This window comes from Amblyomma mixtum, chromosome 3 (genome assembly GCF_055824585.1).
Source record: "Amblyomma mixtum isolate Tamu chromosome 3, ASM5582458v1, whole genome shotgun sequence".
In the NCBI taxonomy this organism is placed as follows: Eukaryota; Metazoa; Arthropoda; class Arachnida; order Ixodida; family Ixodidae; genus Amblyomma; species Amblyomma mixtum.
The window spans coordinates 351,325,647-351,339,312 of NC_143014.1; positions in this window are offsets into that span (position 1 = coordinate 351,325,647).

Below are 13,666 nucleotides of genomic sequence, written 5' to 3' on the forward strand. Positions count from 1 at the left end.
CCGGCAGCTGTGCAGTAACTGTATTTTCCCAATAGCTCGTAATGCCCGCTTTTGAATTGCAAAGAGGGAATCTCGATTTGTTTGTGTCGTCGTTAACCATACTAGGGAACAGTAGCTTAAACGGGAATGTATTAATGAATAGTATATTTGCCGCTTTATGGACGCCGGGAGATAATATCCCAATTTGTTTAAAATGCCAACCGCCCTACAAAGATCACTTCGAAGCTGATCAACATGCGAATTCCAAGAGAGATTTTCTTGAAACAGACCACCTAGAAAACGAATTTGCGAGCACTGTTTCAGCTGAGTGTTTTCAAAGTTTAAGTTTAGGTTGTCAGGAGCTTTTACACCTTTTGCTCTGAAGAGAATGTATTTGGTCTTAATCCAACCAACCAGCTTATGTTAGTCTGCGTTCTTCGATAAATAACTTAACATCGGAACTTGCCTGGTTTACCTGCAATCCTACGTGCAGAATTTTAGTGTCAAAGCTCATACGATCGTCAGAGCCGAGGAAAAATCTTGCTTGCGCATCTTCCCATTCCACACCAAATGTCCCAGACTGCGAAAGCGATCACTGCAAGAAAATTGGGCCGTTATGCGGATGGAGTTTCAGTGAAGTATTGATCTCGAAAAAAAACTTTTGCTCACTTCAGCGCTCTTTGAAAGTTTCCGCAAATAAGCAAAAGTTGGCTGGAGTAAAAATTTGGTGAAATGTGAGGCAAGTTATAATCACAAATTCTATTTTAAATAATTTCACCTGCTTCATTCTCTTATCTGACTTCAGTAATGAATCCATGCATAAATTTTTCGTATTTTCTTTGTTGAGTGAAAAAGCCAAAAATATCTTTAACTTATTAGCGCCCAGCGTACTTTTAAAAGTACACTTAATTTTTTTATAATTTCACCACCAAAGACTGCAATTTTCTTTTCAAGTAGGGCATGCTTTTGTCAACAGGGGATTGGCCAACCAGCCTTAACTAATTTGGCGCACTTCCTCTGCTATGTTAGCTTTCCGTGGTGAAACTTCAGGATGTTTGTTTCCGACGAAGTGCACCGGGAGTTGCTTGCTTATAATTTTCTCACGGCCGCATTCATGCCCATATTACGCTGGTTTCAAGTATAGAGCAGCACGAAAGACGAAAGTAAACAACGGATGCTTTGAATGTCCCGCACCTTTGGCGTTTTTTGCTCTGTGATGATTTATATACTGGTGTACTTTCTATAGTACACTGGGTCTTCCTGTGTGCAGAACGGCGCCTATTTAATCCAGTTCATGGATCTTATAGTCACTTCCAATTTTTCGGAAAAAATCACTTTGTCTACTCAGCAAGGCCTCGGAGGCTGCTGTACTTGCAGCTAGCGGTCTTGAGTTTGATGATGGTATGATTTTAATTGGTTGTAATAAAGTTTGGTTATAAGAACTGAAGGTTCTGCCGAGCAGACAGTTACTGTTATGCCATTCACACCGTCTGCGCAAAGTACTTGAGTTCAGAAATAAAAATTTTGGAAGTGCGTGTTGTCCTGTCGTCACCTGAGGTGAATTAAACCCTTAGTGACCATTTCATATTTTTTTTAAATTTTTTTACCTCTCAAGACATTCTTGTAACGCTCCACTGGGAGGAATTTAGGGCTAGAGGAACCGTTCGCCAAAACAGGTTTAGGAAGTGTCCACTCGGGCCAAAGAAAGCGATGAAATAGAAGCAGCCATGAAACATCGATTCTTGCTTCAGTAGTATAGGTTACATGCCTTTATTGAAGTCTACGATCAACAGTATAGTAACTATGGCTTGCAACTATAACAGCAGTGAGCCTACGTGTTTTGTAGAGTGGTGGTTGCCTACAGCAGATTTTTTTAAAGCCAAAACTCCTTTCCTTTTACAACAGTGGTATGGCAGGTGTTGACCTTTCGCATCAAACCGTCTACTGCCAGTATATCAGCATCAGGGACAAAAAGTGATAGTGGTTGTTGACACCAAAGCTCAACTTTGCAATTGTGAAAGCCTGAACAATCTACCAAATTGCTAGAGACGAGCCTGCTGACTTTTGCTTTGGTAAGAACGTTACTCATTATTATCTACACCTTGACATGCAGTAACCAGCGGTTCGCAGACAGTCTGGCTCAATCGTATCTGATGCTTCTTTGAAAAGGAGAAAGCTTTCCGTGCAAAGTAGGATAACTGCGGTGCCAGTATAGCCAGAAAATATTCATGAGGGCCTGCAAGAAGTGTTATATCACCCTGCGTAAAAATCGCAGACATGATAACAAAATTCACGCCACCAATGGGAATGCAGTGAAGTAGCCACATGTGCTATGGGGAAGACCCAGTGCACTATAAAAAGTACACCTGTGTAACCTCTGGAAGGAATAAAGCAATCGTGACGAAATTTCAGCAATCTGTTTTTCTTCATATGAGAGTATTATGTGCTAAAAATGAAGAAAATCCCTCTGCTAGATTTTTCTTGGTCCCTAATGGGTTAAAGAACTTTTTAACGTATCACTCATCGTTTCACCCAAGATATTTTCTTCTGCTTTCACCGGTTGCTACAGTTTACGCTAAAAATGTATCGAACATGTTCAACACAGCATTTTTTTGTAAGATTACTTCCAAAGTAAAATGTGCCTTTTTTCTGAGATTCAGACTTAAATTAGTCAAGGCCCTCTACATAAAAAAGCATGAGATAGCTCATAATACACACAAACTAAGATGCTTGCAATCTAAAAATTTTAATTCGAGTAAATTTTGTTTGAGGCGAGAAATTTTTTTTTAAATCTGCAATCAGCCTCCTCGGCAGATACTGCTGAACTGTGTTTTCACTGCAGTACACATTCTATTCTGCTCAATACGAAATGCAACACACAAGATGTGACAGCACATACTCACTTGTTAGAAAGCCACACTGCATAATGGTTCCATTAAAATAGGTGGTACGTACTGTTGCACTCAAAATGTGTAGCTTGCAGCGTGTCCAATGGGAACAAACTGGGGTTTCCGTTTTACCATTAGTCATTGCTCGATGTCAAAAAGCACGTGACTAGCACAAACATTCAGTTTACTTTACTGTTTGCACTGTCAGCTATAGCTCCAACAATTTCTAGCACCATTGTGTTTGCACTGCTTTGAGAACAGAGTTCCTGTCACATTTTGTGTGTTTCAGTTAATAGCGAAGACAATAGTGCATGTTCTGCAGAGAAGGTACAGTTTGGCATAATCTACCGAGGTGGCTGGTTGCAGATTTCAAAATTTTGTTCTTGCCTCAAACTAAATTTACTCGAATTAAAATTCCTAGATTAAAAGCAACGAAGCTGGTTTGTAATATGAGCTATCTCATGTATTTTTATCTGGAGGACCTTGATCCTTAATTTTGGTCTGAATCTCAGAAAAAAGTAACTTTTTGCGAGGTTTCTAACTAATTTTCCTAAAAAATGCTCTCTCCAACAATTTAAATGTATTTTTACCGTAAGCTAAACAGACAGGGAAAAGTAGAAAAAGTTGTCGTGGCTGAACCTTTAATGAGGTTTATGTAAAAAATTCCTAAACTGCCACATTTTCTGCTTTTCTGAATCAAAAGGATGAGAAAAATTCTTGCGTGGCTTTATTAATGAAGTCAGATTAAAGAACAAAACAAGTGCAATATTCTAAAATAGAATTCTTAATTATACCCAACTTCACATTTCATTTTAAAATTTTTTACTCAAAACCAACCTTAGCTTCGTGGAAACTCAAGAGTGCTCGCTTTAGCAAAACATTTTTTGCGAGAAAAATGCATTACTGAATTTTCATTCACATTATCACCAACTAGGCCAATTTTTTTCAAAAGAATAAGCGGTGCTCGCTTTTGGGGTCTAGGACATTTCGCGTCTAATGACCTTTGTGCATTGCCATAGCAACGATGATGCCAAGCGGCAAACCTCTGAAATTTCATCTTGGACCATTTGGACCAAGATCGATGTCCAACCATAATTCAGCATGCCCGGCATGATTGCAACCTCCAAATTTTTCCCGGCTCATTTCCGAAAATTTGGTCTGGGAACCCCTGAAAAGATGGTTCACAGTTTCGAGATTTGCCCTAGTGTCACTTGTGGCGTCACTATTTAAGTCACCACGCTTTCACACATCACACATCGGTTTAACTGGGGTTAAACCCAGGTTAAATTTTTTTTGTCGAGGCTAGTTGAAATTTAGATTAGAAGGGTTGCACGATCTGGTGAGCTGCGAAGAAACCAATGTCTTTGCTCAGAGCTGGGGTGGCAGCGGTAGGTATTGCAGTACCCCAGATGCGGCAGCAGCCTGTCAAATGTGCTGCTCCGCTCGGCTTTACAAAAATTCTGTGCGGAGACGACTGCACTTGTTCACTGATCCCGGACATTCCTGCAAGTTCCGATGTGAGATTACGTATTAAAAGAGAGTATCATAAGCTACCCTGTGGTTTGTGCTTGAGCTTGAACAGGTCAGTACTTTGTGCAGGAGAATGTTTTATGACCCGAACAGATAAATACAGTACATGCGGTAAAATCCACTTGAGAGCATATGTCAGGTATCGGGATTTCTCTGATGCCAAAGAAATGATTGATACTTGAACCTTTTTCTTGTTCAATTTCATCAGCTGAAGATGCCAATGGTGCGTAGTCTTTGTCAGATGAGAGGATAAGGTTTTAGCCTATATATATATATATATATATATTGCTACTGTGGCCGTGGAACGGGAGAGTTGCTCAACGGCAAGCACATACTGGCTGCGCTTGCAGTTACCTCGAGCGCTGCAGGCGAGGAATCGCTGCCGAGGCTTGGCTGATAGTGATATCTGTAAAAACCGAAGCGGTCTTGTCTCTTCTTTCCGCATCGTCTCGGCTGTGGCAAGCACTGCCAATCGGTTGCGCTCATGCTTCAGCTGCAGCCACGGTCGCTGGGCACCAATTTTCTGACAAGAACAGGGCCTGAGGGCTTGAGGCAACATGAGGCATGCAGAAAAACTAGAATGTTATTGATTTTTCATTCGTTGGGATTCTGGCTCATGCAGGAGTGCTGTTGATGAAACAGCAGTTGAACCGCTGTTGCCAGGCTCACATCACCTGAAGACCTCGAGTAGGTTATAGTTTAACTGTATAAACTGAAACCTGAGAAAATCAATCAATGACAAATGACTTAGCAGCCGTTCACAAGTGCCATGTGGCAGTTCAGATTTGCTGACATCCAGCATGTCCTTCTAAAGAAAGAACACAACACCAAATCTTGGTATCCTTATATTCCTTAATAAATGAACGAAACAATTTGTTGCTTTGTTTGTAATGAAGAGAAAGCCTAGTCAGCAGTGTGAAAAGCCATCACATAGTTGTAGGTGGTGATGTGTGCATTACTTCTGACTGCATTCTGGCACACACTTGTCAGCCAGGACGACACACACAGATGTTTTAGTCCAACTTGGTAGAACTTGGTAGCTAAGGACTAAGCTCTGATGGCAAGAATAAAACCAAAGCTCGGACACTTTGGAGGAAACGTAAGCAAGTGTTCTGCATAGAAAATGCCTTTGGATAGCACCACAGTGAGAGAAAAGTTATAGAAGTGCCTTGGCTTTGAAATAGCTGAAAGTCACTTATTAATGTGTTTAACGTCTAAGCTTGTGATTTTTGGCCAAGCATTTTAATTTTAAATTTTTGTAGGCCTTAGCTATGCTCAAATAATGAGCATTCAATGGTAATTTCATGCAGTGTCTTTATTGGAGTACATTGCCCTCAGGACCACGTAAAAATATAATATTCACGTGACATCACGGGTGCCTTTTTGGTGTCCAGCACCCAGCTTCAGCGGTGCAGACAAGTGGAGGGGAGATGAGCTGATTAGACATGCGTCGTAGCCCTTCACCGTGATGCATGGATACCAAAATTGCGACCACTAGCTTGAGTGCACACTCACATATACACAGCTGCATGGACTGGAGGATAGGTTATCGATATTGTGTGCGGAGGCTCAGGAGAATCATCGTAATCAGCCCAGCCATGTCTACTGCTGCATGGGCAAAGGTCTTTCCCATTGATCTCTAGTTAACCCTGTCCTGCACCAGTTGCAGCCTCCCTATCTGTGAAAACTTCTCAACTCGCCAGCAGCCTGACTTTCTGGTGCCCCATTTGGCATTTACCTCCTTTTGGAGTCTACTTTATTACCCTAAGGGACTACTGGTTATGCGTTCCATGCATATTTTCTCTGCCCATGTCGGTTTCCTTCTCTTGATTTCAGTTAGGGTGTCATTAACTCTTCTTTGTTTTCTATTGCACTGTGCTCTCTCCATTTTTCTTGATACTACACCTATCATTTTCTTCTCCATAGATCGATGCACTGCCCTCAGTTTAATTTGGTGCCTTTTTGTTAGCCTCGAAGTTTTGGACCCATAAGTTACTACTGGCAAAATACAACTATTGCATACTTTCCTCAGAAGGGATTCTGGCAAGCTGCTGTTCATGACATAGAAGTATGTGCTGAATGTTCTCTGCCACGTCCTTATTCTCCAACCTATTTTGCTCTTTCGCTGCCTGTATTATAAACTGTCTCTTTCCAGACTGTTGAACATTAGCTTTCTTCATACTTTTTCTTAGTCTTACTGTTCTGCTTTGAGTGTTTATTTAGTTCCATATTTCCTCTCGCCCACTGTGGTAGTTTAGTGACATTAGAACTCGGCAGGTGAGCCCAAGACCAGGGAATGAAATGTCGACCTCAGCAGCTGCTGCTTAATGCAGACACAGTGCAAAAACGCCTATGTTGTTTGCAAATATTGGTCCACATTCAATCAATCCAGAGGTCTCCACTGTGTCATCTCTCATAGCCCTTGTGCAAACTGGGTTGTTAAGCCGTACTCTCCTTACCTATTTCACTCATGGCCCAGATTCATGGTTCTCACCTCAGATTGCCTATCACTTCCAGTGCATTGGTAGGCTTTTAAATGTTTCTCCCACTCACTTTTGAGCACTGTCTACTTTGTCTTCATATTGATTATAGAGCGGAAGATTGGATTGTGAGTGAAAAGGGAGAATTTGAACCACTTCTGTATTTTAAATCAGATGTTCAGGTCTGGTCGTACTTTGCAGAACTGCTGTGTACTTCTGCAAAGTTTTGTTTTCTTGTATAATATTAAATGGTAATGCTGGAGATGGAAAATGTATGCCTAATTAGGAAAATCATAATTCAGATAATGCCCTAACTTTTCACACATTTATGTAATACATGACTATGAAGAGACTCCCTCATTTTCAAGAAAGGACAAAATTTTCTAAATCATGGTACTGAATTGCAGAGTTTGGCTTTTCAGAATACCTGCTTTGATTCATATGGCCACAATTTGAGAACCTTTATTAATGAGAATAAAGCCAGTCTTATAAAAGGCAAGAACACATTTGAATTCCTTGTGGAGTGTTGATATAGATAGCCCACTCAACGTGTTTGTTGTACTCTATAGGATTGGTAGGGAAATAGTTTCCCTAGATGAGCAGTTTAGTGCAGAAACGCAGTCTGTGAAGAACGGTCAAGAGCCTGCACTTTTGTTTTATGGTCTGAGATTTTCAAAAACGCTTTAAAATATGCTCTAGACTGAATTTTTGTGCATGATTTTGTTCGCACATTTGGAAATTTTCTGTGGTGAAAATTTTCTTCTGGACACGCGTCATTATACCAAATACTTCATTTTATTTGACACAATATACCTCCTTTGTTTTTATGAATTCAGTGTTTTTTTCTCATGAGAGAGCTATATAAATGGTCTCATTTTCGTTGGTTTCCTTTTGGACTTTTTTTGCTTTCCCAAGTGTGCATTATTAATAATGTTGTTTGTGTTCATTTAAACTAGTTTTTTGGTGGACTTGGCAGTGTCTGCTTTTTGTTTGAGCACAGAATATTATAGAGTTTGGAGGTGGACAGTGCTTTATGTACCTAAAAAAGCGGAAATTTGCGCTAGTTGGAAATCATTCACAACCATATTTGTTAGTGCTTGTTTCGCCAAAAAGAAGAGTGTAACATATACACACACGACAGACACTAGCCTACAACTGCCTTTTATTGAACAAAGACATGGCTTATAAATCTTCTAAGGGTGTAAAACACACACGCAGAGCAGTAGTGCTACACTTCAGGAACAATATCCCTTTTTTGGAGAGATAGGAGTGCTGACATCTCTCCAAAAAAAGATATCCTTCCTGAAGTGTGGCACTATGCTACTGCGTGTTTCTGATTTTTGACTGGTGTGTGATTTTTGATTTGTAGTGTGAACAAAAAGATCTCTTTGAAGGTGCAAGTTCGACTGACCGGGTTTAAACTGAAGGAAACACTCTGGTACAGGTTTAATTTTGTGAAAGTCCACTATTGATATTGAACTGCTTCTATACATTCGAACAATGTACAATAAACTGGATTCTATATTGCGACGACATATTCTAGTTTAAGACAAATTAATGATTATTGGAAATGTTAGATTGGGGTAGTCTAGGGCTTGAAAAAAGACTCCAGTTCCCAGTATTTTTTGTTTCTTTATTATGGGCCAGTCATCAAAATGTATTTATTACATAAACAGATATTCATAGGACGTGGCTTTTTAAAGGTATTTAATATCATTTATTTGGCCCTGAAAGGCCTGGAAGCATGAAATAAGTGGGGGTACGACGGGAAGGTTGCATTCAGGTTAAAGTGGTGGCTGAACAAACGGAATGCAGAGGAGAAAGAAATAGTGCATAGTAGTATACAATGTGGAAGCCGTAGTAAAGAACGAAAAATTTCAAAAGCGGGCATTCAAATTTTAGAAAAAAGCCGAAGACTTGCCAGCTTATGCAATCCCTGGTTGAAATTTATTTACACGTGGAGAAAGTGTCAATCTTATATGAAGATGCTGCTTTCAGTGATATTGATCTGTTTAATGCCCGGGTGAACATTGTGGGAAGCATTATTAACCTCGCATTATAGACTATTCCTGTAAGTGATCTTTAATGTACTCATGATGCACTTGTACCTGAAGACTCATTTCACCCCTGCTTTTTACTGTTTTCAATATTCATGCAGGATTAGGCAAAACAAACGTATACTGAAGCATGTTTTCACTGAGGGAAACTGCCTTGGGCTTTGAGTGGCTGCGGTATTCTTACTGGTCCAGTGTACTTAATGACTTTGATTTAAATTAGTTTCTCTTTAACATGTTTGTAGTGCTGTATGCAGTGTTGGCATGTAAGTAGTATTCACAAATTTATGCCACACTTGTTTATATTGTCTCCCATTCTTCAACAGCTTTCATTGGACCCTAAAAATATTCCTGAGAATGAAACTTCATTATCAGAGACTGCATAAGAAAAATGGCAATGACTATTGGTATTGATGCTGTAGTATATGCAGGAAAGTTGTAAAGCAACCTTCAGAATACAGCGAGTCATCATATTTCACTGAGTTAAGCACACATTTGGAAAACAGCAGCCAAGCTTCTGGATGCATGTTTGCTAGCATAGCCTAATGCAAGTACGGTTTTGCTGTGAGGAGATCCTGACCTGAATTTGTCCCCTTCATGTTCAGATGCTGACAGATTTGCTGAATATTTTCATTGCTTTCAAAACAAATTGAAGTCTTCGCTTATGTACCTTTCCTCACTCTTTTGTTTTGTGTTGTACATCTACGTACATGGACAACATGTCCGCAAGGGTCCTGTTCATTCGTTTGGTCAAGCCATTGCTCTGCGGATGGTAGGCCGTGGTCTTGCAGTGCGTTGTGCAGCTCAGCCGAAAGATGTGGTCGATTAGCTGCGCGGTAAACGCCGTCCCTATGTCTCTAATCACGTGCGAAGGGGCACCATGTCGCAGGACGATGTTGTGCATGAAAAACTCTGCGACTTCGGAAGCTGTGCCACGAGGGATCGCCTTGGTCTCGGCGTAGCGAGTCAAATAGTCGGTAGCAACTATGATCCACTTGTTGCCGCCCTGCGACAAGGGGAAAGGGCCGAGGAGGTCCATGCCGATCTGGTCGAACGGAGCGCGAGGGGCAGTAACGGGCTTGAGAAAACCCGCCGGCTTAAGTGGTGGCGTTTTCCGGCGCTGGCATTCTCGGCAGCTTTTAACGTAGCGTTTGACATCAGCAGAAAGTCGAGGCCAGTAGTACATGTTCAACACTCTGGCGAGCGTACGTGACAAGCCCCAGTGGCCAGACGTGGGCTCATCATGGCAGGCGAATAGAACGTCAGCTCGGAGGTCGGCTCGAATGACGAGAAGGTAAGGTCTATCGTTGCCTCTCGAGTTCTTCTTGTACAAGAGACCTTGCCGCAAAAAGAAGGAGCGAAGACGTCGAGATAAGTGGCGAGGTATAGCCGTATTACTACCTTCAAGGGCGTCAATGAGAGGGCGAAGGTCCGAGTCCGCCCTCTGCCGAGTCAGTAGGTCGGAGGCGGTGAGAGTACCAAGGAAGCCGCTGTCGTCATCGGGTGCTGCATCGCCAGAATCAACTGGCGCACGTGACAGTGTGTCGGCGTCTTCGTGTGTGCGGCCGGATTTGTAGACAATAGTAATGTCAAATTCCTGGAGCCGTAAGCTCCAGCGTACCAGGCATCCAGATGGGTCTCGCAAATTTGCCAGCCAGCATAGGCAGTGGTGATCGCTTACGACTTTGAATGGGCGGCCGTATAGATAAGGGCGAAACGTCATGGTGGCCCACACGACCGCAAGACATTCTTTTTCAGAAGTGGAGTAATTGCTCTCGGCGCGGGAGAGAGTACGGCTAGCGTAGGCGATAACCCTCTCAAGGCGCTCTTGGTGTTGAACAAGGACAGCGCCAAGACCGATGTTACTGGCGTCGATGTGGACCTCGGTATCGGCATCTTCGTCGAAGTGCGCAAGAACGGGAGGTGTTTGAAGGCGCTGGCGGAGCGTAGAGAAAGCGGTCTGTTGCTCAGTGGTCCAGACAAAAGAGGTGGTATTCCTGGTGAGGCGCGTCAACGGCTCAGCAATCGTGGAAAAGTCCCCAATAAAGCACCGATAATACGCACAGAGACCCAGTAAGCGCTGGACAGCTTTCTTGTCGGTTGGAACGGGAAAACGCGCGACGGCGGCAGTCTTTTCGGTGTCCGGCCGCACTCCCTCAGCGCTCACAACGTGACCAAGAAATTTCAGCTCTTTGTAACCGAAATGACACTTCTGGGGCTTCAGGGTAAGGTAAGCCGAGCGGAGAGCTTCGAGGACAGCCCGCAGGCACTGGAGATGTTGATCAAACGTTTCCGAAAAAACGACGACGTCGTCCAAGTAAACAAGACAGCTTTGCCACTTGAGGCCTGTGAGGACGGTGTCCATCATCCTTTGAAACGTAGCCGGGGCGGAGCACAAACCGAAAGGAAGCACTTTGACTTCATAGAGGCCATCTGGAGTCACAAAAGCGGTTTTTTCGCGGTCCCGTTCGTCTACTTCGATGTGCCAATAGCCGCTCTTCAAGTAAATAGATGAGAACGACTTAGCGCGCCGTAATCTATCCAGCGAGTCGTCAATGCGCGGCAACGGGTAGACGTCCTTTTTGGTCACTCTGTTCAGTTTGCGATAGTCGACACAAAAACGGAGAGTGCCGTCTTTCTTCCTAAGGAGGACGACAGGCGAAGACCACGGGCTTTGGGAAGGTTGAACGATGTCATCATCAAGCATTTCCTGAACTTGAGTTTGAATTACCGCCCGTTCTTTAGCAGAAACACGGTAAGGCTGCTGTCGTATAGGGCGAGCGCCTTCATAGGTGATGATGCGGTGCTGCGTGATGGGTGTTTGACGAACCTTCGAGGAGGATGCCAAGCACGGCTTGTATTCTTTCAGCAGCTGCTCCAAAGCCAGTCGTTGCTCCCGAGGCAGGTGGCAGTTCATGTCGACGTTTTCAAGGGAGGGTTCATCAGTGTCGGCTGCTGCGGACGCAAAACAAACAGGAATATCGATAGCAGGTTCGGCAGAAGCGATAGCAGTTCCTGCAAAAAGGTGCCGGTATTTATTAGAAAAATTTGTGACCAGGACCGCAGACCGGCCACCACGAAGCGTCAGTAGACTGCGAGCAGCACAGATGCCTTGAGTAAGCAGGAGTGAACGGGTAGCCTCGGCGACTGCTTCTGCGTCATGCAAGTCGTTGCAGGTGACATCAACCAAAACACTACTCCGTGGCGGCAACGTGACACTGGCAGCAGAAACACGAAGGGCGGCACTGCGGTGGCAAGAGTCGGCAAGGTGGGCGTCTTTATTGGTCGAAAAGGTGATGATTCGTTGGCGGAGGTCGATGACAGCACCATACTCCCGCAGAAAGTCAATGCCGATAATGAGATCGCGGGAGCAATTGCACAGAACTACACAACTGACGACAAACGTAGATCCGTGAATCTGAACGCGAGCCGGGCAAATACCCTTTGGGGTAACGAAATGACCACCGGCTGTACGAAGATGCACCACAGAACAGGGCGTAAGCACTTTTTTCAGAAAATTTAGCACTCATAATTGAATAGTCAGCCCCGGTGTCCACTAATGCACTGACTCTGACCATCGAGAAGAACAGGTATGTCCAAAGAAACGGGGCTGTCTAGGTCGGATGACGGTGCCATCTGTTCACGGTCGGCGCGTAGCGGCGGCGACGGGAGGTCTTCAGCGCAGCGACTCCCAGCGACCTCGCCCCCGAAGGTCGTTGGTCTCAGTTTTCCCGGCGAGGGCTGGGCGAGCGACCCTGTGCTGCCCGCGAGGAGCTGTGCGGGTTCGGGAAAGAGCGCCTCGGAGACGATGAGCGCGGCTGATGCGGCGCGCGGGCTGAAATTCGCTGTTCCGCTAGGAAGTCTTCAATGGCAGGGAGCCGATGGCCATACCGGGGTCTGGGCAAATCGGCTCGAAAGCCCTGCAGACCGAGGCGCCGATAAGAGCAATGACGGTAGAGATGACCGGGTTCTCCGCCGTGAAAGCAGAGTGGCCGGTTGTCAGGTGTGCGCCAGACATCGGCCTTCCGCAAGGGCGCTCGGCGATCGTCGAAATACTGCACTGGTGACACTGAGGACCGCGGCTCAGGAGGCATTACCGGAAACGGTGGTGGAGAAACCGCAACCGGGCGCCTCGTAATTTCAGCATAAGTGGGACGGTGGAAGTCTCCCGGCAGAGGTGGTGTTTCGACGGTAGGACCCCTGAACGCCTGTTGCACCTCCTCGCGAACAAGAGCAGAAATCGATCCTAGCGCAGGCTGCGAAGGGCTGCAAAATTTCAGTACGTCTTCCCGCACGATGGTGCGAATCAGTTCGCGCAGATCGTCAGGGTGGCTCCCGTAGGTAGCAAGCGATGCGGTGACAGCAGCAGCATGCACGGGCCGGTCGTAGGTTGCAGAACGTTGTTGCAGCACCTTTTCAATCGTTGTAGACTCTGTAAGGAATGCAGCAACGGTCCATGGTGGGCTGCGCACGAGGCCTGCGAAAAGCTGCTCTTTGACGCCACGCATCAATTGCCGGAGTTTCTTTTCTTCGGGCATGGCCGGGTCAGCTCTTCTGAAGAGACGCGTCATGTCCTCGACGTACATCTGAACACTTTCGTTCGGCAGCTGGATGCGAGATTTGAGAGCACGCTCAGCTCGTTCGCGACGATCCACGCTTGTGTAGGCAGGCCTCCAGCACCTGACGACGGAACTCATGCCACGAGATTAAAACGTCCTCTCGGTTTTCAAATCAG